The 8,984-nt window shown below is 38.6% G+C and overlaps 1 long non-coding RNA gene across 1 annotated transcript; it reads left to right on the forward strand.

The window, feature by feature from the left end:
* Positions 1-5,391: 5,391 nt before the first annotated feature.
* LOC141041666 (uncharacterized) lies at positions 5,392-7,807 on the forward strand. The gene is made up of 2 exons (XR_012202611.1): positions 5,392-6,213; positions 7,479-7,807. It is a non-coding gene; the product is annotated as an uncharacterized lncRNA (long non-coding RNA).
* Positions 7,808-8,984: the final 1,177 nt, after the last annotated feature.

Below are 8,984 nucleotides of genomic sequence, written 5' to 3' on the forward strand. Positions count from 1 at the left end.
GTGATCGTGTTGGCGTGTGTGTGGTCTGTTGGATTACTTACCAACTGTTTTCCTTGGTATTTCTCAGTCTATACACGCACAGGACTGGATCAGGAGCGTGTGTGTGTGTACGAGAGGCCAGGGATGTCCCGTGATCACTGTGAAGTGAAGGACGCGGCCCGCTCTGCGTGGACTGTGCTGCCGTGCACGTACGCGCCGCACGCTTAGATTGGCAGGCATGAGACACGGCGAGGCGACAGCACTGACCACCAGCAGTAGGAGTCCGGCAAGCTGATAGGGGGGTACTGGTACGTACTCCCTCCATCCGTCCGAAAATACTTGTAATAAGAAAATACTTGTAATAAAAATGAATAGAAAGGGATGTATCAGAAACTAAAATATGTCTAGATATTTTTTTTTATTCATTTTAATGACAAGTATTTCCGGACCGAGAGAGTAAGTGAGTGAACCAGAACAGTGAGGTGAGAGCGAGCATCGAGGAATCATCAGCAAGCGCAGTAATTGTTGTCGAGAGCAAGTGGGCGGGCGCTACAATTCACTTGACTTCCCACAGCCATGGGCACACGCCTTTTTGGGGAAAGTGACTTGCCCTATTTTGCATCCATCCCACCCCTCGGTAGCGCTTGGACGTGCACCCGCCAAGTGCTCCAGCAACCACACACACGGGTTGGAAATCCAAAATGAAAAGTTGTAGATTCTCAACAAAAAATTTGAAATATTGTAGGTACCAACAAATAGAGAGCTACCACCTATTACTCCATAGGCCACGCATTTTTGTATTGCACTTCTTTCCTTCATTCCCATCTTCGTATTTCTCGTATCTCTCTTTAACAGCTGGCCCCATAATTGTACTTCACATGCATGCATGACAGTTATCTGGTAGAACGACACTCTCTTTTCTTTTCCCACACAATAAATCCAACGAATTCTTACACCTTGGCTAATTTAAAATATCATATCTTTTACACCATATATTTGTTTTTGATTTTTTTTATATTTGAACTTCTTGTGCCAAAACCTTTAAAATGAGATCAATCTTGGCTGTTTTTCAACCATGTTTAAATTCGAACGTACATTTCACATTTCGAAATAATCAATTTCACACTGATACATTACAATTTCATCTTATGTAGTTACAGTTTCACAATTCTGAATCTACATTTCATTTTTCACTGGCTTATTTCACAAAAATAACATCTATTTTAATTGCACATTTCTAGAATAACCTATTTTACTCTTTTGAAATAAATCGTTTCACATTTCTAAATAATCAGTTTCACACAAATACATTACAATTTCACTTTTTGTGGTTACTATTTCACAATTCAGAACCTACATTTCACTTTCCACTTGGCTTGTTTCACAAAAATAACATCTAATTCAATTGCACATTTCTCAAATAAGATATTTCGCTCTCTTGAAATTAACTTGTTTCACATTTCCAAATAACAGTTTCACAAAATCACCTATATTCCAATTGCACAATTTTGAACTAACATATTTCATAATTATGAAATAAACTGTTACGCATTTCCAAATAATCAATTTCACAAGTTAACATTGCAGTTTCATATTTTTCACTTTAAAAACCTACATTTCACTTTCCATGGACTTGTTCACAAAAATCACTTTTATTTCAAATTGTACAATTTTGAAATAACATATTTCACTCTTTTGAAATAAATTGTTATACATTGAATCAGTTTCACAATCTGACATTTCAATTTCATATTGGTTTTCACTTTCACAACCTAGAATTCACTTTCCACTCGCTCGTTTCACAAAAATCACATTTAGTTCAATTGCACACTTTTGAAATAACATATTGCACACTTTTGAAATAAAATGTTTCACAATTTCAAATATTCAATTTCACAAAAATTACTTCTATTTCAATGGCACAATTTTGAAATAACATATTTCACAGTTTTGAAATAAATTGTTACACATTTCTAAATAATCAGTTTCACACGTTGACATTTCAGTTTCATACCCCCTCCATTCCACAATGTAGTGCGCCTGCGCTTCCCGAGATTCAAGTTTGACCGTAAGTTTAACTAATGAGACCGACTGCGGCGGGAGCAAAAATTATACCACTGAATTCGTATTTTTGATATGAATTTAGTGATATAATTTTTGCACCCGCCACAGTCGGTCTCATTGGTTAAATTTACGGTCAAACTTGGATCTCAGGAAGCGCGGGTGCACTACATTGTGGAATGGAGGGAGTATTGGTTTCATGGTCACAAACTATATTTCAATTTCCATTGGCTCGTTTCACAAAAAATCGCGTATATTTCAGTTTTACACATTTGAAATAATATATCTCAATCTTTTGAAATAAGCAGTTGCACATTTCCAAATAATCAGTTTAGCAGGTTGACATTTCAGTTTTATATTTAGGTTAAATAGGTTTCTAGTAAAATAGGTTGGTTTCATGTATTTCTATTGAAATAGGTTTGTTTCATATTTTTCAAGTGAAATATGTTTGTTCCACATATGAAATGTGAATTTTTAAAATTTAGATGTGTTTGAAATGTCCAAGATTGCTCTAGTTCTAAAGATCTTAGCGCCAAGGGTTCAAATATATAAACTATTTCAGAAACAAGCTTTTGGTTTAAAATATATGACCGATTTAAATTAGCAAAGGTGTAATAAAAGGTTGGGTTTATTGTGTGAGAGAAGAGAGTGTGGGACTGTCCACTTTCTGCCATGCCTGTCATGCATGCCATGTGAAGGACATAGCTGGGCCCAAAAGGTAGTATTTCGTGAGGTATAATTTCTATATAGCCGGAAAGTGTGAATAAATAGTTAGCAACCACGCGCATCTTGATGTCTAGATGGACGGTAGATAAGTTACTAGTAGGTAATGTAAACGCACAAAATGACTTTGCGGTTGGAAATCAGGTCCTCCCGTCTCGAGCCCCGAGACTGCCTTTCGTTCTCTCCCTGACATTAGGCTGCTAAGGCAAACTTTTCAATCCAGACTTCACTGATGAGCCCATGAATTCTCCTCCCCTCCGCCTGTCGCTCTGGCGGTTGGTGGAGAGGAGGAAAATCCGGTGCCTTCACTCAGGTTTGTTGTTTAGGTTAGTGTTTTAGGTGTGGCGCTCGGGTGGATGGTGGCGCTTCTTCTTTGAGTTTTTTTTGGGCTTTGATCCTCCTCTAATTCGTCTATTAGGACATAGTCGATGGAGCTTCGGCTTAGATTCCTGCCGTCTCCCTGTGACTGTGTGGTTAGGGTTTCTCGTCATGTGACGAGATTTGATGTGAGATGCTTCATATCTATGCAAGGATTCAATGGCGACTAATGCAGTTCCAGGACGCTGGTCCTTAGGGCCACGTTCACGAAGACTTCCCGAATGTCATAGACAAAGGTCAAGCCGGCTCCGGTAAGGAACGGCGCGTCGGCAGCTCGTTCTGGTGGCAGTAGTGGTCGTTTGGTCGTCATAGATCTTGACGTATTTTTCATTATGTTTGAAATTGTTTATACTTGCAATGAACTTTTATAATTGATTTGACCCTTCATGCAAAAGAAGGAACCACACACAAGTTAACTCATACTCCACTTGTTCGATTCTAAGACAAAACATATTATGTCGTTTTTCTGACAAATCTAATTCGGCTCTTGGGAGCATATGCTTCTGCGCCCAAAAATGTTTTCTTGCAGATGTTAATTGTTTTTTAAAAAATAGATGAGGTTCATTGTCACACTCAAAGAGCTACTTGCAAACTTTTAGGGAGAAAAGCTTGAGCATTTTTGACATATGCAAAAAAAAAAAACGCCAAATGTTAGACTTAGTTTTGTTTTTCTCACCGACAAAGCATCACAATCCCATTTCACATGCAAATTGTCAAGCACGCTTGTTACCCGTACAAGAATATCTACACGAAATATCAGATTTTTTAAATTTTTATTTACTATTTATTTTGAATTTACTGTTCATACGAGAGCATATGCACCCAGAGCCAAAACAGCCACTTCACTATCTTACAACCTTTATTTTAGCGTAGAGTCCAACCAAGAAGGCCCATTACCTACATAACATATGTCGTTCAATCTAGAAGCTAACACAAACCTAGTCAATCCTAACCACTCACAAAAAAACCTAGTCAATCCTATAAGACGCCCACGTGCATCATATAGCCCAGGCTTCGCTATATCTCGCTTCACGCGAGAGAGAAGGTTCTCTCGCCTGAAGCTTTTCCTGTGCGCTATAGTAACACGCGAGCCCATTTTCACGCGTTGATTGCTTGCTCACCGACGCTTTGTTCGCTTGTCCCCCACGTTTTTTTCTTCTATTTTTTTATTTTCTTTGTTTGTTCATTGGTTTTCTTCTCTTTTTCCTCTTTTTTTCTTGGTACTTAGATTTTCTTTGTTTCTTCACCGGTTTTCTTCGGTATTTCCTATTTTCATCGATGTAGTTCAATTTTATTTGTTTCTTCACCAGATTTCTTTGGGTTTTCTTTTTTTCCCATCGTTATATTCAGTTTTCTTTGTTTCTTCGACGGTTTTCTTTGTTTTTATTTAGTATATTATTTTCTTTCTTTTGTTCTTCTTTTTCTTTGGGATTCTTTTTGTATCTTTTTTGTTTTTGATGATTTTATTTGGTTTTTTTGTTTCTTTTTCGGTTTCAGCCGTCTTCCATTATTTTTGTGGTGGTTTTCTTTGTTTTTTCTTTTCATTCCCTTTGTTTCTCTTTTGGTTTCTGTTGGGTTTCTTTGCTTTTCATTTGTTTATATGAAATAATGTTGATCATGTATTTTAAAAATGTTAAATATGTATTAAAAAGTTCTTTTTGTTTACAAAATCTGTAATATTTACAGTAAATAAAAATAGAAACGAAAACTATATATTTTTAAAAATGCCAATTCCGTATAAATATATTATACATGTATATTAAAATATTTGTAATGTACATGATCAACATTGTTCAAAACATGATCAACATTGTTCTATGCATGTTTCACATTTTCGAAATACATTATCATCATTTTTATGCACATTTAACATTTTTGAAATACATGATCAAGATTCATTTGATAGACATTGTATTTTTTCGTATACGTGGGAAACATTTTTTAATACACATTTAACATTTTTCAAATGCTTGATTGATAATTTTCAAATACTTGAGTAACATTTTTTAAATGCATGATTGACATTTTTCATACACATTGTATATTTTTGTATACATGATAAATATTTTTCTGTGCACATTTAACATCTTGAAAATTCTTGGCAACATTTTTAAAATACTTGATTAACTTCATTTTCTAATGTTTGATTAAAATTTGTAAATACACGATCAATTTTTTTTCATACACATTGTAATTGTTTTGTATACCATTTGTGTATACATGTGAAAAAATAATTATTTTGACATTTAACATTTTAGAAAATGCTCGATTAATAATTCTTTAAATTTTTTTGTGTATAGTGTTTTTTGTAATATACTATATGTTTAGAATATTCCGAAGTATAAACAAAAGTAAAAATGACAAAGAAAAAAATAAAAATAAAAGGTGTAAAAGGAGGCTTTGGCCTATGCAAGTGGACTCGCGTGCCTAGGCCGGGCCATCTGGCTATCGTGTTCAGGCAAGACTGCACTATCTCTCGTGTCAACGCCCATCATGACCTATCCTATAAGACGCCAACGTAAATCATATAGTCCAGGCTTTGCTGAAGGCTCGTCCAGACGGGTTAACACACCTAACAATTTTCTGTTTTGGTTTTTTCTTCATTATTTTTTATTTTATTTTCATGTTTTAAGATCTTGCATTTTTTTTAACCTTTCCAAATTTTTCAATAAATAAATATATATATACGGTGACACTATTCTAATTCCGGGATCAAGATAACTATTTGGATCACGGCTCGCCCGAAGAGGCGTTCCCGAACTCCCGAAGCCACGGAGGAAAAAAAAAGAAAACCCACCCAGTCCCGCACCTCCTGCGCCGCCCCCTCCCCTCCCCCGAGAACCAGCCACCGGGCCGCCACCGGTCCTAAATCCGTCCGCCGCGCCGCTCCCTCCCCGGGATCCGGCCGCCGCGACACCACCTCCCTCGGATCCGGCCACCGGACCGCCTCCTTCCCCCGGATCCGGCCGGGATTGATCCCACCACCGCCTGCCGCCACCAAGCACCGGCGTGCGACCCCGACGCCGCCTCCCTCCATGAAGCGCCGGCGCCCGACCCCGTCACCTACCTCTGGTACGCCATCGCGCCTCCGCTGCCACCTAGGGTGCCCCTGACGTCGCCCAGCTCCTCCTCACGCGACGACCCCCTGCGACGCACGCCTCCTCGATGTTCTGCCCCGGACACGGGCGCCTCCCCGTCCACCCTCCGGCGACCGAAACCAGCTCCGCCCGCCGTAGCAGAGGACAGGCCCCGTTCGTGGCCTCCCCTCCCCTCCGCCCGGGTGCGACCTTCCCTGCGCTCTGGCGCGGCCTGCCCTCCCCTCTGGTGCGACCTGCTCTCTGGTACGGCCCGCCCTCCTCCAGCGCGCCTGCACTCTGCTCCGTCGGCGCAACGACCGAGCACCAGACCTCCCTCCTCTCTCCCACTAGGACGGCAGTGCAGGTGGCTAGTGTTTGAAGTTCGGTTGTATATTCATTGCCGTGGATGACGTTTTATGTTGTAGTAGTGTAGCCGTGGCCTACATTTAACAATAGTAGATATGTATGTACTGATCGTGCGCTAGTAGTAACCCAGATTTACTTTGTTCTATCTCCCTTTGAAGAATGAAACTGCAGAGATATATTACTTTTGCTTGGAGTTCTCTGAAAATGTTCTTTGAAATGCTCTCTGAAAATGTTGTTACTTTTCCTTGCTGCTTCCTTTTACAAGACTGCGCTGAAACAATATTAGTAGTAGTATATTGTCATAGTATACGTTCAGATTTAGGCAGAAGAAATATGGTCATTTCTGCTACTGTCCTTGGGAGTGTATTTCCTCCATACCTCAAAACATGTTCATTTCTGTTCTGTATGGCACATTTGCACACCTCTCTTCGCGGCACAAAATTTAAATTGTGCTTGTCTTGTATATTTGCTTGCATGCTTGTGTAAACAAAGTGAGTAGTACATGTGACCATAGATGATAAATACACATATCCTATAAGCTAAACTGAAGCTTGCTACTTGTGTATGATCAGCTATAAACATGTAAACGTCCCCTCGGGCACCTGAAGAGGTAGCCAATATCGCCATGTTGTTATGATCTGCTTTGTTTGTATTGTATCTGCAATTTACATTGATCTTGTTGTCAAAGTTGGAAGTTCAGAACTTAGAATTCCATTTTTGTTTGTTGTACTCTCAAACCAGTATATTGTACGCAATATCTCAAGTAAAATTCTACTCTTTTTCTACCATTATTAGAAAATATACAATTCGCTACTGTCGCCATTATAGCTTACAAACTGCAGTTTCCATTGATGACTGTTTACATGTACAGTATGAGACCATTTCTCATGTTAGTTTGCAGGAAAAATAAAAGAAACCGCTTTCTACATGCAAAAGGGCATCAAATTTTGGAAGAAGTATGGCGTTGAATGAAAAAATGAGGGAAAAAAGGATCCTCAAGCAAATCAAGCAATGGAAATCTTCCTTGGTGGAGCTAGTAATGCAAAGCTGCAAAGCTTCAGTTTTATGTAATCTTGTCTAAATTGTGATAATTTTATGTTGCTGTGAACCTCTGCTGTATTGTCAAGATTGAACATTTCACAAAGTCCTATGTTGAAGCTCCTCCTTCTGTTTTTCATTTATGTGTACTTCTATGGTTCAATTTAATGCAAACCATTTTTGTATGTGTGAACATCAAAGGTTCAGTGTTATATTCTTGCTCATTTTGGTGCTGGTAAGGATTTCATCTCAAAATCCTAGTGCCAGCCAAACATGAAATTTGGATTTGGAATTTGGATTCAGGCAAATGAAATCTTGATGGAGATTCCATTTCATTTCCACCAAATGAAATGAAATCAGGGGAGCCAAACGAGCTGTAACAGTAAAAGTTCAAGTGTGACTGTATGAGTCCTTGCATTGCATGTCCCTCCATTAGGTGTGTTTCTTCTATATAAAGTGCAGTGAGCAGCTGAGTTAACTCAATCATTCATCGGCATATACGTACAGACAACTTATGCATCAACATGAGGTAAGTAGGTAGGTGTAGCCCTTTGCACTTTGTTACAGTGCGCATGTGCACTTGTTTCTTCTTCTTTTGGAGCCATGTACACGATGAAACCATTTTTTGTGTTCTTCAGCACCTCAGCCTTCCCATGGATCCTGCTGTCTTGTTCTCTTCCTTTTGGTGTGAGTTTGGAATTAAAGTTCAGACATAACACGGGAAGAAAAACTTCAGAGAATTCTTTGCATGTTGTTAGATCATGATGGACTTTTCATACATGTTTATGCTAGTTAGTACTCTCTTTTGTGTTTCAAGCCTTGTGTTTCATGAAGAGAGATAGAGACATTTGTTGGCGACGATAGAACGCAAAAAAGGTTATGGAATACCAATGATAGAAGTTCATGTATATGAAGGTTGATGCTTCGCGTGTTGCGTGTATACACGGGAGCTCACAAGAAATCATGTTGTGCCATCATTCAGTAGCAGTTCAATAAGAAAACCTGCAGTAGTTCTATTAGTATTATTCCATCAAAAAAAAATCAAGTTATGCTACTTGATGTTGACAACAACAAAAAACGCCATTTTTTGCGGCAAAATTATGCAAAAAATTACAGTGGAATACGGTGCTCTCAAAAAGTTTTAGTGGTGTCCATAAGAACGCAACATTTTTTCTATTTTCCTTTCCTTTTTTGTATATATAAGAATGCATAAAACTTGAGCCGGTCAGGGACATATCGTCGAGAAGTTCATGTATAAATGGACTTGTTAACTCTGAAAGTTCAAAACTAATAAAATGGAGAGGTCAAAGAAAATGAAAAACAAAAAAGTTCAAACAATTTCCATGGATTTCGATGGATCTT

This window comes from Aegilops tauschii, chromosome 2, assembly GCF_002575655.3.
Source record: "Aegilops tauschii subsp. strangulata cultivar AL8/78 chromosome 2, Aet v6.0, whole genome shotgun sequence".
Lineage (NCBI taxonomy): Eukaryota > Viridiplantae > Streptophyta > Magnoliopsida > Poales > Poaceae > Aegilops > Aegilops tauschii.